Source organism: Coregonus lavaretus (assembly GCF_964263955.1).
Source record: "Coregonus lavaretus genome assembly, chromosome: 28".
NCBI classification, from domain to species: Eukaryota; Metazoa; Chordata; class Actinopteri; order Salmoniformes; family Salmonidae; genus Coregonus; species Coregonus lavaretus.
This window is the reverse complement of record NC_140015.1, coordinates 31,586,608-31,602,993: the sequence shown is the minus strand read 5'-3', so window position 1 is coordinate 31,602,993 and position 16,386 is coordinate 31,586,608. Positions and strand designations below refer to the sequence as shown.

Below are 16,386 nucleotides of genomic sequence, written 5' to 3'. Positions count from 1 at the left end.
GGCATTGAAGATGAAACGTGGCTGGGTCTTTCAGCATGACAATGATCCCAAACACACCGCCCGGGCAACGAAGGAGAGGCTTCGTGTGAAAAAATTAATAATGTGTGCACTCACTAACTGTAAGTCGCTCTGGATAAGAGCGTCTGCTAAATGACTAAAATGTAAATGTATATCAGCCCAGCCAAGCAATTTATAAACTTGATCTCCACTATAAAAAGCATCTGGACATTTCTTTTAGACTAACATTTCATATTCAACAGCGGAGATTTGCATAAACCTTGTGGTTTGTCTTTCCGACATTTGCAACATTGTTTCAATATTCAAATTCGATCTCCAGCTGTCCCATAGTAATGAATGTGTCGGGAGTCGGGACAAGACAGACAGGCAGGCAACGTTTCTCAGCCAGCCAGCTGTCATCATTTTTATGGATATATACAAAGAAATGTCAATAGAAAGCAGGTCAAATGAAGTGCAGCTTGTTTGCAGTCTTTCCAGCTTCAGTTTGAAGTGATTGTGTTAGCTGTGTTGTTGGCTAGCTCCTCAGAACAACAGTGTCTTGACGAGAGAGCACATGTTCTATGCCAGGTGAAATTGCGCCTCATTAGCTCATTGTTATGGATGTATCCAAATAAATGTAACTTGAAAACAGCTTTAACAAATGCTAATGCAGCTACTTTGTTGTTTTCTGGCTGCACTGTTTGACGTGACTGTAAGTTAGCCGTAGTTGGCTAGCCAGCAAGCAAGGGATAAGAATGTTGCGAGCCAGTATGGCAATAGAACACTTAGGACGAACGACTGGGTTGTGTCCATAGATACAGAACAAGACTAAACGACTGGGTCACGTCTCTGGCAACCGAACCGATTAGAAAGTCCGTTAGCTATATTTCAGAGGTAAAAAGTTGGATATTAAATGAGGTGTGGTCTGTCGCGCAGTCGAATTTTACAATATACAGCGTGTCCCACAAAATGTGTATGTATATACCTTTTTTGAAAACTCTCAAAACCTAACTTAACATGCAGTGAAAATCGGTGGTCAGCTAGCTAGAAGGGTGTCTTTGGTCGCAAAACGTACCGTTATTTTCCAGTCCATTTAAATGTTGAACTCGAGGTGATTTAGGCCTCCAACCGCTAGAGAGTGTCCGAAGTTAGGGGGAAAATTAGCTATATTTACATTTACATTTTAGTCATTTAGCAGACGCTCTTATCCAGAGCGACTTCTTGTGGAAGGATGAAATAGTAAGAATAAATTCATAAAAATAACGTTTTTAATGAAAATATGTCAATCATTATTTGAATATGTTGGTAACCCGTTGTATAAAAGTGATAATGCCCTTGAAGCCGGTGTTTGGAAGATATATTGGAAGGCTTTGCCAGCCCTTAACTTTGTCTCGGGCCTAACAACACCGTGCCAATATATCCTCCAAATACCGTCTTCTCAGGCATTATCACTTAACTAGATTCCACACCCACAAAGTCAAAATTGTCTATATCGTAGAAATATATGTAAACAAAAAATTGCTTTCTGGTCTTCATTTAAGGTTAGGGTTAGGCATACGGTTAGCTGTGTGGTTAAGGTTAGGGTTAAAGTTAGGGTTAGGTTTAAAATACAATTTTAAGAAGATACATTTTAGGAATGGGTATAGCCATAATTTTCACTTTGTGGATGTGGAAGCTAGTGACGACAAGGTACCGTACTGCAGCAGAGATTTAGACGATTAAAGAAATGGTCATTCAGCACCAGAAGGCCAAATACTTCAAAAATCACGTCACAATAAACTGTACACAGGGCCAGGATTGGCCACCCACTGTATGCAGGTAAGGACATGGGGTCACAGCAACAGTTTGTTGAAGTGACTGATTTTGCTTTCAGAAAGATATGCCATGTTTTCACTTTTGTAATTGTCGGCATGCTTTCATTACAACCCAACTGTAAGTAGTGAAAACACAGCATTATACTCAGTATATCCAATGCTCATTAAATGCAGCATCCCACAGTGCTGCGTATATCCAGCGTTTACATAGACAAAGAAACCATTGATTAAATCCCAAATGCAATACCTGGAAGGACAGATATTGAATTGTAAATCTACGGCATGGAGTGTATTCCAGGGAAAGACATAGAGGAGAGAAGAATGCTTAAACAGAAAACACAGGGTTTGATTAATGGTCTTTAATAATTGTGACACAATCATTCTCATCAGCAAGCACGTGTGATGACAGCAGCTGGAATGTTTGCATACAGTTGCGAGGGACTATTAACTAACCATTAACATGAACCAGAATTATTAATTCTCCTCCCTTTTGCACCACATATTTCTGTCAATGATCATGATATTTTTCTTGACCAGTCTAAGGGGTTGATCATGCCTTTTAGTTAGTTGTTTGTTAGTTGACAGAGAGTCAGAAGATGAAGCTGAACAACCAAGATGACTCTGATGAGTATGAGGAGGACAAGGAGCCCGGATCGTCCTTCCTGCCGCCAGCTGCCCAGCCCCAGGCTGCAGGCTACATTCCCCCCATGACCCAGCCAGGGATTCCCCCTGTCCCCACAGCGCTGGGGATGCTTCCAGGGGAGCTGACACTGGTGTTATTACTAGGACTTATCTAGATGCATTACTTGCTTAAGTATTTATGAAGCTTATACAGAGACATTGACTGATAATTGGTGATTGTATGACTGTCTTACCAAATCGTTTTTTTCTAGTATTTATTTTCCCCTTACAGTTTCTCCACTACATTTGTTTGCTCAAAACAGCACCTGGTAAGTTTATTTGGACATTCTTTAGGTCTAATAAACAGTCATGTAATAGTCATTTTACTATGAACTCTTGTGATGATGTGTTTTCTCTCTCTATTTGGTCTTCAGTATGAAGCCCATGGGTGGGATGATGCCTCCAGGACCAGGGGTGCCCCCGATGATGCCTCCAGGATCAGGGGTGCCCCCGATGATGCCTCCAGGACCAGGGATGCCCCCGATGATGCCTCCAGGACCAGGGATGCCCCCGATGAAGCCTCCAGGACCAGGGATGCCCCCGATGATGCCTCCAGGACCAGGGATGCCCATGAAGATTCCAGGAATGCCACCAGGTAAGGGCTGTCAGGTTAAGACACACCTGTACAAAACTGCAGAAATCCACTATAGCTTCAAGCACCATAGCTCTGTAATGAAATGTTGAATCTCTCTGGTCTTGCACCACAGACACACCACATAGTCCTCAAAGTTGTGCAGCATTTTTTTAGCATTTATGTCTCACATCGCCACAACATTGACATTACGTCTATAGTACTTTTCTTCTTCTGGTCAATTTGACCATCATGATCACTCAGAAATGTATATATGAGAATAATAACCACCTGTTGTTGTCCCTGCCAGGTATGCCACCTTCAGTGGGCCACCAGCCAGGTATGCCCCACATGACTCAGGCCCACCCCCTCCACTTCCCCTGCAGCCCAGCGCAGCCCAGCCCACTGTCACCAAACCACTGTTTCCCAGCGCAGGACAGATCATTTACACTACACACCTCAGTGCTCAGATTATACACCACATTATTAGTAGCAGTTGAACTCTATGCAGGTGATGTCAGAGTACCGGGTAAGAAGAGAGGGTTATTAATAATGTAGTGTGTAATCTGAGCACTGAGGTGTTTAGTGTACTGTAACGTTACCTGTCCTGTGCTGGGGAACATTGGTTTGGTTTCCTCATGCTACAGATGGGGACTCCTGTTCCGAGCAGGGTTTTATTAGGTTCATGATGAAGTTATTGTCAAGGAGCCACCAAAGGAGCCACTACTCCCTCTGCAGTACCCTTGAACAGCATTACCGGGAGGGAAAGACTTCAGTGTCTGTTCACATTCAATGGGTAAGCACAGGCTTAATACAATGAATGAAAAAGGACTGGTAAACACATCCATGATAAGCATTAGCTGAAGTCTGGTCAGTGTGGTGCTATTGATACAACCTATGCATGGCTTGACAATTCTCATTATTTATTTCAAGCTAAAGCTGACGAAACGTAACTTTTCAGTCCAGTGCAGCGGATATCTGCCCACTCTTGCTTACAAATATTACTCTATTTATGGTTTCATCTTTATTATATCAATCTAAGGCCTTGGTGATTTTGATCTGGTTGTGCAGCAGAACCAGTTGCTTCTGGTAAGAAAAGCCAGTTGTTACATACAGTTGAAGTCGGAAGTTTACATACACTTAGGTTGGAGTCATTAAAACTCGTTTTTTCAACCACTCCACAAATTTCTTGTTAACAAACTATAGTTTTGGCATGTCGGTTAGGACATCTACTTTGTGCATGACACAAGTAATTTTTCCAACAATTGTTTACAGACAGATTATTTCACTTATAATTCACTGTATCACAATTCCAGTGGGTCAGAAGTTTACATACACTAAGTTGACTGTGCCTTTAAACAGCTTGGAAAATTCCAGGAAATTAATGTATGGCTTTAGAAGCTTCTGATAGGCTAATTGACATCATTTGAGTCAATTGGAGGTGTACCTGTGGATGTATTTCAAGGCCTACCTTCAAACTCAGTGCCTCTTTGATTGACATCATGGGAAAATCAAAAGAAATCAGCCAAGACCCCAGAAAAAAAATGGTAGACCTCCACAAGTCTGGTTCATCCTTGGGAGCAATTTCCAAACGCCTGAAGGTACCACGTTCTTCTGTACAAACAATAGTACGCAAGTATAAACACCATGGGACCACGCAGCCGTCATACCGCTCAGGAAGGAGACGCGTTCTGTCTCCTTGAGATGAACGTACTTTGGTGCGAAAAGTGCAAATCAATCCCAGAACAACAGCAAAGGACCTTGTGAAGATGCTGGAGGAAACAGGTACAAAAGTATCTATATCCACAGTAAAACGAGTCCTATATCGACATAACCTGAAAGGCCGCTCAGCAAGGAAGAAGCCACTGCTCCAAAACCGCCATAAAAAAGCCAGACTACGGTTTGCAACTGCACATGGGGACAAAGATCGTACTTTTTGGAGAAATGTCCTCTGGTCTGATGAAACAAAAATAGAACTGTTCGGCCATAATGACCATCGTTATGTTTGGAGGAAAAAGGCGAAGGCTTGCAAGCCGAAGAACACCATCCCAACCGTGAAGCACAGGGGTGGCAGCATCATGCTGTAGGGGTGCTTTGCTGCAGGAGGGACTGGTGCACTTCACAAAATAGATGGCATCATGAAGAAGGAAAATTATGTGGATATATTGAAGCAACATCTCAAGACATCAGTCAGGAAGTTAAAGCTTGGTCGCAAATGGGTCTTCCAAATGGACAATGACCCCAAGCATACTTCCAAAGTTGTGGCAAAATGGCTTAAGGACAACAAAGTCAAGGTATTGGAGTGGCCATCACAAAGCCCTGACCTCAATCCTATAGAAAATTTGTGGGCAGAACTGAAAAAGCGTGTGCGAGCAAGGAGGCCTACAAACCTGACTCAGTTACACCAGCTCTGTCAGGAGGAATGGGCCAAAATTCACCCAACTTATTGTGGGAAGCTTGTGGAAGGCTACCCAAAACGTTTGACCCAAGTTAAACAATTTAAAGGCAATGCTTCCAAATACTAATTGAGTGTATGTAAACTTCTGACCCACTGGGAATGTGATGAAAGAAATAAAAGCGGAAATAAATCATTCTCTCTACTATTATTCTGACATTTCACATTCTTAAAATAAAGTGGTGATCCTAACTGACCTAAGACAGGGAATTTTTACAAGGATTAAATGTCAGGAATTGTGAAAAACTAAGTTTAAATGTATTTGGCTAAGGTGTATGTAAACTTCCAACTTCAACTGTATGTGTAACAATTTCTGACTTTCCCTTACCGTAAAACTTCAATTAAACGGCAAGTCTCAAATCCGGGCATCGGCACACAAAGCTTGTTTAAAATTAACACTGGGTCTAAATTAATTGTTTACGAGGATACCATGTACACAGCTCTGATATTCCCACGGTCATGTGAATATTATTATAATTGTTTCTTTATTCTGTCATTGTTGCTAGCCATAGCGCCACCAAAAAGAAAACAGGACATCAAATTAGCAGAGCAAAATTCAGGAGAGCAACAGCCAGGCATTTTGGAATTTATACAAAATGAGTGAGAGAATGTTGAAATCAAAAGGTTGAACTTCACCGTTTGTCTGAGGTGGATCAGAAGAGGGCGAGACTGCGAGGTTGGGGGAGGAAAAAAGGTTAGTAAGAAAAGAGATGCCTAGTTCAAATAGAAGCCTTTCTCTACTAAGCGTTGGTTGTGTTCAGTGATTGAAACAAATAAACGCCCATGCTATTAATTGTATCAGAATTGGGCTGCCTGTGTAAACGCAGCCTGACTAATGTTGCTAGAGTGTTATTTTCTTAAGTATACTCTTGTAGATGTGTTAGTAAAATAGCAACAAGAAGATGATGCACTACTGTACAGTGAATGATTGATTTAATTACCCCTGAGCTTTATGTTTTCACTGTTGCTCTTTAGTTATTGGCACTCATTATTAGCCACAATATTTATGTTATTTGTTAATTAGCATAATAGGCATCATTATTCAAAGACCCACCTAGGACACACAACTAAGCCAAACAAAGCCTACTGTATAGTACTTTGTGACAAATTTAGATTTTGTTTGGACAAATATTCAAATTAGAATAAAGAACTTTAATCATTAACATGGTGTGTCCATTTTGTTCATCTGCAGTGTCTTTTACATAAAATATAATATGTATCTTTTACTTGCAATTGAGAATTTTATTCAGCATTATATAAGGTGTGCGAACCAAACATACTGTTTTTGACTAAATTAGTAGGTTTTAAGATCAACAAGTCCTTTGCACTGGTAACAAAAATACTTCACTTGGATAGGCTTTTAATAAATTATATTGTTTTATTTGACTAACCTCAATCGCAACACATATGGGGATTATGCATTGAATACTTGCTCTTAAGACATCATTTATATATGTATATGGACAAGAAGACATTACAAATGTATTTATTTACGACATCATCATTATACATACATTATTCACTATTTACATAATGCAGCTTATTCTAACAGGACCATGTACCCCTTGTTTGTGTTCCAGGGTTCCCATTGAATTTACATTTTGCTGCTTGTATTTCTTGTCATGTTCTCAATAATTTGATGTCAAAAGCAACCACCTCATCGAAAGAAAAGCCTGGGTAAATAAAAAAGTGTCATTTTCATTTGCATTTGGTAGAGAGGCAGAATGCTAAGGGATGAGCCTGATCTTGCGTCCCTTGGCCATGCCTCGGACATACAGGTTTCCATTTTCTGTCCAACCCTCAACACGTTTCAGCATTTGGACAACGTGTGAGTTTGTCCATACCTCCCCACCCAGCCATATCATTGTCATACATACTACAACATTATTTACCTTTTGCATAATGCAGCTTATTCGAACAGGACCATGTACCCCCTGTATGTGTTTCAGGGATCCCATTTTATTTACATTTTGCAAGTTCTCAAATGTTGCAAATACATTATTTACTAAAAAGTTCATAATCAGCTGTTAACCATTCACAGTAGTGAAAATGTAAATCACATTCATTTGGTTACGCTCGTTTTGCTATGTAGTAGAAACCTTTTGGGAGCACATTTTGTGCTTATATGGACATAAAGTTGAAGTGTACCTTACACCTCCTGAACTTTAATGTCAAAAGCAACCACCCCATCGAAAGAGAATCCTAGGTAAAAAGTGACGTTTTCATTTGCATTTGGTAAGGAGGCAGAATACAAGGGGATGACTCTGATCTTGCTTCCCTTGGTTGTGCCTTGAACAAACAGATGCTCGTTTTCTGTCCATCCTTCAACGCGTTTCAGCATTTGGACAACCTCTGCGGTATTCCACACCTCCCCACCGAGCCACTTGAGCCTTCTCTCTGTGAGATTTCCCTTAATGTGCTTTTCAATAGCACTCCTATGAACAATCCTGTTCAGACCCCTTGCCTTTCCAAGAAAGAAGTGAGTCACTGTTCTGCTCTTTTTTGGTTTCATTTTTAGCCGACGTAGTCTTTGAAGGTCCTCAATGGCTGACATGAATACTTTTTGGTTTTTTGCAGAGCTAGATTCATTGTCCTCTGGCCAGAATAAGATTGATAGCAAAAAGAAAGCACTTGCTGACTTGCTGCCTTCCCTGTAAAATCTAATGCTGAGATCTTGAAGTTTCGTAAGCGCAACCAGCTTTGGAGAACCTGGTACAGCACAAGCAAGAGCTATCTGAGAGAAAATGTAGTTGACCAGGTCTGTCTGGTCAAGTTCTTTCATTTTGGGGTTCTCTGGATACATGGCAATTATTTCCTCTAGCTTCTTTCCACATCTCCAAGTCTTGTGATCAGAGAGCAGGGAGAGGATGGTTGTGACATTCCCACCTCCTAACTCATAAATTTTCATTTGTTTTTTGAACGGAGTGACCATTACATCTTCAGTGCAGTCAGACATTGGACTGTCTACATGCGAAACAACATTACAGAAAAAGCCAGCGTACACAGCGCTTTTCCTTGTAAGCCATTTCCTTGGATTGTTTACCTGTTCAGGTTCTCGTGTGTCAAGTTCCTCTTCTTCCTCGCTTATGTCAGTGCGAAAGTAACTGAGGTCTTCAGAAATGCACTCTAGAGCCTTTTCAATACTCTTTTGCATTCCTTTTAACTGGCCATGAAACTTCTTCCAGGGTTTACTAACTGCTTCTGGTATATAGTCAGTCAGTAAGTATCTCATAAGCTCAGATTTTCCATCTTTTGTAGAAAAAACATTCACTGAGGATATGAGCTGAAGGAGCCGACATCCAACATCTACTTCCCCAAAGTAGGAGCTGTTCAGACTGACTGTCTCTGATTTGGGAGCTTTTTCAGAGGCACGGAAGGCAGCAATTCCTTTCAGAGCTATACCAATGATTTCACAGACCTCTTCAGGCGGTTTCCCAGCTGTCCCCAGAGCATCATGCTGTTCATAAAACCACTTTTTGTAGACCTGCCCCTCCGTATCAAGGATGAAAGTATCATGTGGACAGCGCACTTTTGCTTCCTCTGCCCAATGCTGGGCCTCAGTGAATCTTTTGTTTGTATAAAGCAGTCGTGCTAGCTGCTGGGCAACAAATGCATCCTTTCCAAAGCAGGTATATGCTGCTTCTAAAAGTTCAGTTGCTTTTTGAAGGCCATCAGGCTTCTCTCTACAGACATGCTCAATCAAAGGAGAGAACGAACTGTCATTAGGATCGCCTCTGCTTATTTTGTTGCGTCTGATGAGAAGATCTCGGATGAACTTCAGAAATTCATCCCTGCCAAACCTATGATCCATCAGAACCTTGTCAAGGAGAAGATCCTTTGTGATGGAGCTTTGAGGCTGAATGGCAGACAGCTGTTCCAGAATTTCCCTTGCTATGAGAGGGTGCATTTTAATGGATGAGATGTGTGTTGTACTTTCTCTCAGTTGTATGAAAACAAGTCTAGCTTGTTCACTTAGAGAATTCACAAATGTATGGTAATGGAACCGATCTATTTGGATGCCTAAGCCCAGGGAGGCCTCACAGTGTGACACAGATATGTAGGAGTTCTGAACATGACAGTTGAGCAAGGCCACAAATCGGATAAGGCGAGTGGTGAGAGATGAGTGGTCAATATCCTCCAGTAGGTTCTTCACAAAGCCCTCAATGTAACTCTTCTGAAATCCCTCACTCATGAGTACAAAAGCTAGAATGGACTCCGGTTCAAACATCAGTTCTTGTCGTTTCTTTTTGAATAGAATCTTCTCCTGTTTAGACAGCTCATGTGTCACTGGTATTGTCTGGGAATTCCTGCTCATTTTTTCTGGGTTGTGGCATCTTTTGCAGATAAGAAGGATGAAACATAATGCCGAAGCATTGATCTTCATGGTTGCAATTGCATTACCTAATTCCCGTCTGAGCTCGTCTATATACTCTGCATTACAGTCATCCAGCAGCAAGAGCACTGGGAGACAACTGTTTTTGTCTTTCTCTTCATATTCTCGGAGGTGTACTGAATGCTGACATACAGTTTGAATATGGTATGATTGCTTAACCACTGCACACTGGAGTTTGGTTCTACAGTTCCAGAGGATCTGATGTGCAACTGTGCTTCCCCCACTGCCAGGTTGGTGACATTTATTGACACTCTGAATGGACCTTTTTGTTGTATCACCCTGTAAAATACCCTCTAAAATCTTGGTTGTTTCTTTGTATGCGTCTCTCTGAATGACCTCTTCACACTTCACTTTTTCTGCAAGCCACAAGTGCATCCAGCTGATTTTCCCTCCTTGATAGAAATACTTCTCAATGTTGCTAACTTGGTCATTGCCCATTACATCCAAGTTTGTTTCATCACATTGGTCAGCACTGACTATGTCCAGAGAAAGCATTGTGTCTTCATCTATAGTCTTCAGGAAGCACAGCCCTTTGTTGAACACAGGTAAACGTCTAGTCAGTTGTTTATTGGAGAGCTGAATGCTTTGAATTGTAGCATCTACATGACACATTGGCATGCCCACAATATTGATTTGTTCGAATGATTCCAAATCACAAGATGCTTGGGCGAGACTTGACCACTTATTGTAGTTATCCTTGGACTCTGAGATGATAGCAAAATCATCATGGCCATTCATTTCTGCATAGAATTCATGAAATGTATCAACAAGTGGCTGTTCGACCTGAGACATGAGCAAGAAAAGCACCACAAATGAACCTTTAGGGAGGATTTCATTGCAGATGACAGACACTTGTCTTTTCAGTTGTTTTTTCTTTGTTCTGATCCAGGTTTTTCCATCACAAGGCTCTTCACTACCATGGTAATCATTCCGCCCATTGCGGAATATACAGCTTGTCCTATCAAAGAGCTGTAAGCTCTGCTTGAAGTCAGTGGTGCTTAGATGAGGATCAGTAGCATAGTCATGCAAAAAGTGAAGGTTAGCAGCATGGTGCTCACGATATTGCCCACATAATCCAGATGTCTTGGAGTCTGGGTCAAAATCAAACACACAGAAGATTTTCATGTGCACTAAGAAGTTGATGGTCTTCAGATGTTCTTCTTGAAACTTATTTGTCACAATGATGAATGACAAGGTGTCGTCCATGTACTTTTTTCCACAGGTCCTTGAATGAAATGAACTAAGTCTTCACCAGGTATGCAGGGTGTATTGGCCCCTACTCTGTGATATGGTGCTTTCTCCTCATAGATGACTTTGTTGCGACATCAATTCAATGATCCAGTTTCCTCCACTGTTCCCCTTGTCAATTACCTCAATAAACTTTGGGTTCCTTATGCATTTCCTGGCATCAGAATGGTGGTCAAACTCCTTGAAGCATTTTTCAATGTAGTCCAATGCATCCACAAAGTCACTTTGGTTTTCAACTGGTATTCCGAGGATTTCACCATGCTTGTGGATGCCTTTACTCTTATCCATGACCCCAAAGTGTATTGTGCCATTGGTCCGCATGTTCATGCACCCACAAGCAAATCTGATTACCTCATGGCTAGCCTTTGTTTAACCAGCTAAACAGCTGCTAGTAGCGAAAATGTGTTTGGAGTTAGTTCTAGCTAATAGGCTATGTTAGAGTTTACACTTCCAATTATAACATGGGGATGTCAAAATAATGAAAAACGATCTACCAAATCTATATATTTTAAAATGTTGATTAGGCTACTTCTCCTTGCCATTATCATTCACCTGATGATAAGACAAGATGCAAAATGTTTTTTGGTTAACATATGATGGGGGTCCCTGGGTCGTCAGTTTGCCTGGGTCGGGGTCCCTGGCCGAGAAAACGTTGAAGACCCCTGCCTTAGACTACTCTATATTCAAAGACTATATGTGTAGGACTATTCTTTTTGTATCAGTATCTTTCTTACATCAGAGTTAATAGTATCTGGACCCTGAACCTTTCACACTCCAGAGTCTGTGGTGTACAGTATAATTTCATGTTGAATGGTAACATTTGTGAAGACCGCTCTAATAATCATGGGTGTGACCTGCACAACTGAGAAGATGACTCATTCCTGTTTTAGGTAATAGCCTATTCTGTATGAACTGGATCTGTATTCTGCTTTTTAATAATAATAATAAAACAATATGAATTGATTAGATAAGTAAATAATAAATAAATAATGTAATAAACCATCTCAAGTGTTATTATTGTGTTTACCCATGACATGTTATTCCGGAAGATAAGGTGTGTTGCAACACTGCAGGTACAGACAATATACAGTATACATGTCACACTTTCACAGTGCAATATAGGAAATACTATGGTTGAAGATATTAGGATGAAGTAGGATGAAGTAAGATGTGTACACCACACATTATAAGTTATTAAGTACCCATAGTAAATTTAGGTTCCAAGTTAAGGTGTTACATCTGAGTAACCATAGCCGACTTAGTAGATATCTGCACATGAGGTTTTATTGTACTGTATAATGAAAAGCTAGCTAAGCAACATGGAAAGGCCAGTTTTAAACATTATATTCCTTTAATTGATGATAAGGTTAAATGATAAATCAAGGTACTGTGCATTGAACCTACACACACATTTACATGGACAAAAACACATAAAACTGCTTGTAATATATGGACAGTAAAGAATTGCTATACATACAACAACAGTATTCATTATATATTTGCACTTTATTTAAACAGGGACTTATAAAACCTTATCTGTTTTTACAAATGACTTCTTAGTCATCTCAAAATATCACTGTTTCAAAACATTTACTAGCTCTTGTTTTGTGTACTGATTATACAATATAAGAGCAAGGTATTGTTCATATAGTGTCTTTACTTCAGCATCAGTAGCATGCATACAGCTCCATTCAGTGCATAGGAAACAGTGCCTCACTTGACTCACTGCTACAATAGAATACCAAACTCAGGTAAACAACCTAAATCTATTCCATGGTCATAGGGCTCAATGTTTTGCGTTACACCCATAGCTGTGGGTTAGACCGTTGAAAGTAAACATAACAGGGGTAACAAAAACATAGAATTGGGTTCTTAAAAAAACACCTTCAACAAGAATACACCTTAAAGTCCATAAGCAGACTACTCCACTCTGCTTCTCTCTTTTTAGTATATTTTTGTATGACCTTTTAGGCCTGATATTTGCTCTCGTTCTTGTGTCTCAGAGCTTGATTTTCAGGCTGTGAGGCTGCATCCATAGCAGCGGCCTGTTCACCCCCCACTGACATGGCGGGTTCGGTTCGTTCCATGGTCCCCAGTCATCCTCATCCCTGTTTGTTTGGTGTTCTATCGGGTGTATCAGTCACTGGATTAATGTATTTTCTGATTCGGCAGTAATTCTTAGCGTTCATCAGTACTTCATACGACCGGTCACTGAATTGATTGGTGCATATGTCAAGCTTCCAAGTGCTGGCTGAGTTGTTGCGGTGGAGAAGGACACTTACTGTTTGTCCTTGGATGATGTTGGGCATGTCACAGGCACGTGTGTCATAGTGGTGTTTTGCTGTCAGTCCTTTGGCTTGTTTTCTTGCAATTACATTTTGTACCACTTGGGGTTTGAGCAGTGTGTCCGTGGCGGGCAGGAGCGTGCGTGTGAGCCTTGACATGAGCCGCTGAGCAGGAGAACTGATGAGTCCCTCTGTTGGAGTGTTCCTCCATGCCAGCACTGTTTTCCATGGGTCTTCACCATCCAATTGCTTTGGCATGGTATGGTGATGATATCACGTGCCTAAATACCTACTCATCATCACATTTTGGGAAATCTATTTCGGAAAGGGGGGCGGATTGCCAGAGACAACAGTGTGGGCAACGCCATGTCTGCTGAACTGTCTTTAGCAGCATTTAATGATGGTGGCTGAGGGAGTCAGTCAGCTCGTCTAGCTCCCAATAGTCAGAGTAATAACCTACCATGATGAGGTAGTTGGTTTAGTTGAAAGTGAGTACATTCCGACCTTGGACCATGGGAGGGGAGGGATTTGGTGCGGGATGAGTGTCTCCTTTTGCTGTCTCTTCTGGATGGAGTTGCAGGTGACACATTGGCTGATGAAGAGCTTTACGTCCTCCGTAATCCATGGCCAGAAAACAGAACATGGTGTAATTGCAAACCACGTTTCTTGATGTAGGTGTACACTGATATCAGGAAACTCCCATTGACACCTGCCATTCCGGTGTAATGAGACTGATGGTTTCTCGACACAGATGATTTGTTTACATACCAGGTTAGGATATCTAACGTGGCAGTTTAGGTTAATTAACGTGGCAGGTTAGGTGAATTAGAGTGGCAGGTCAGGAGACTGAGGTTAAGATTAGGAAAAGGGTTAGGCTTAGCTACAATGCTACAGTTGTCAACAACTGTTGTTCCCGACGCGAAAGAAACGTATGCTCCTCTTTGTGTGTCCAGAAATCTCTCAGTGTGACTCACAGCCTATTTGGTTCCGAACTTCCTGGCCAGCCTTTGTTGATTTGAGCTGTCTTAGTTGAGATGTTCACATCACGGTGTGATCCAATTGTTCCTGGTCAGTTGTGGTCAGGGCCATAGCGTAGACTGGCTGGTGTTTGCGTTTGTCTGTGCTCTGTGGTTGATAGAGCTGTTCTGGACAGGAAGTCAGTTACATGTAGTTCTTTGCCTTGTTTGTATTGCATATGGAGCTGGTATCTTTGTAGCCTAAGCAACATTTTCTGCAGTCGCTTGTGTGCTGTGAGTAGACATTTCTTGAAGATCGTCATGAGCGGCTTGTGTAGTCACTTTGTATTGTGATGAACTCTCTGCCATGCAGAAACTGATCAAACTTGACACATGCAAAAACAATGGCGAGACAGTCTTTTTCAATCTGTGCATATCTCTGTTCTGTCTGAGTCAATGTTCTGGAGGCAAACAGGTTTTCCTTTCTGTAGAAGGGCTGCGCCAAGGCCTGTTTCACTGGCGTCACATTGCAGAGTGACTTCATCATTCAGGTCGTATTATTTAAGCACTGGATGTTGTGTGACTAACTGTTTAATAGTCTCAACTGCTGCGTCATGCTGTGGCAGCCATGTCCATTCAATGCCCTTGTCAATCAGTCGTCTGAGCGACTCGCACACATCAGATAGATTGGGCATGAATTTTGCAAGATAGTTCATAAACAAAAGCTGAAGAACATACGCACATCCAGGTACTTGTATGTAGGTGTTGGAGTTCTAGGTGAATTCATGAAAAATAAAAACGCTGCACACTGCTGTTCATGCTCCCAGGTGATTTTATTGTTACAACGTTTCGACCCTTAGGTTATTGATGCCTGATGAAGACTTAAGGGTCGACGTTGTAACAATAAAATCAGCTGCGAGCATGAACAGCAGTGTGCAGCCTTTTCCTTTAGATTTTTCAAGATAGTTCACAAACCCTTACAGCCGCTGTAGTGACTTGACGTTGGTCGGTGTCTGTATGTTCTAAACGGCTGTTATCTTCTCTGGGTATGGGGCGAAGACCCTCTGTGGTGAGAAGATGACCCATGCTACAGCACACTAGGTAGCTTTAACCTGAGTTCATTTTCGTTCAACTTCAGATTGATATCTCTGGCTCTCTGCAGGAGAGCTGTGAGGTTTCTGATATGATATGCCATTGCTTGTTCTCACTTCTTCTCATTTGTGCCGCCACATCCATAGGGTAGAATGTCCTCTGCGATGACACTCACTCCTTTTAGCCTTGTAGTGGTTCACGCTGTCTGCACTGGTATTCGTCAGCTGCTGCCTTGATTCCAAATGGCATTCTCAGCCATCTATACCTGCCTATGGGTGTCCAGAAAGTTGTTAGATAGCTGCTCTCTTCATCAAGTTTGACTTACCAATGGATATCTTTGGCGTTGAGTACTGAGAATACCTTTGCGTTGGATATCTCTGGTGGAATCTCTTCTATGGTGGGCATCTGGTAGTGCAATCTCAGTAAGGCTTTGTTGAGTGCACTAGGGTCCATACAGATTCGTCGTTTTTCTGGCTTTTCAATGACGACCATGTTGCTGATCTACAGTGTTGGCTCTTTTGTGATGATTTTGTCATTGTCCATTGAGTGTATGGCCTTTAATCTTTTCTTCCAGTGGAATAGGTATCCGTCTTGGTAGCTGCTGCACAGGTAGGGCTGCTGTGTCCACTTCTGTTGCTTGGTCATCTGACTCATTGTCTTCCTCTACTAGATTGAGTTGAGGTTTGCTTGTTTACAAACTCTGGCAAAATGGTTTCGTTTGCTGCATGATTTACAAGTGACACGGAATGCTGAGCATTTGGCTTTGGCATGTACTGAACTACAGTAATGACTGGGTTAGTCTTTTGGCTGTCTATTTTTGTTAATAACCCCTTTAAACTCTGTTTGTGACCATAACTTTGGACTTTTGATTCTGAACGTCGCTCCCGGGAGGTA

General features: G+C 41.5%; 1 pseudogene across 1 annotated transcript; it reads right to left on the bottom strand.

Annotated features, from left to right (window-relative positions):
• Positions 1-2,851: 2,851 nt before the first annotated feature.
• On the bottom strand, positions 2,852-15,984 carry LOC311103229 (sterile alpha motif domain-containing protein 9-like; annotated as a pseudogene). Its single transcript has 3 exons — positions 15,853-15,984; positions 8,079-11,522; positions 2,852-3,094 (listed from the first exon to the last, which is right to left on the bottom strand). The product of its transcript is annotated as a sterile alpha motif domain-containing protein 9-like (transcript).
• Positions 15,985-16,386: the final 402 nt, after the last annotated feature.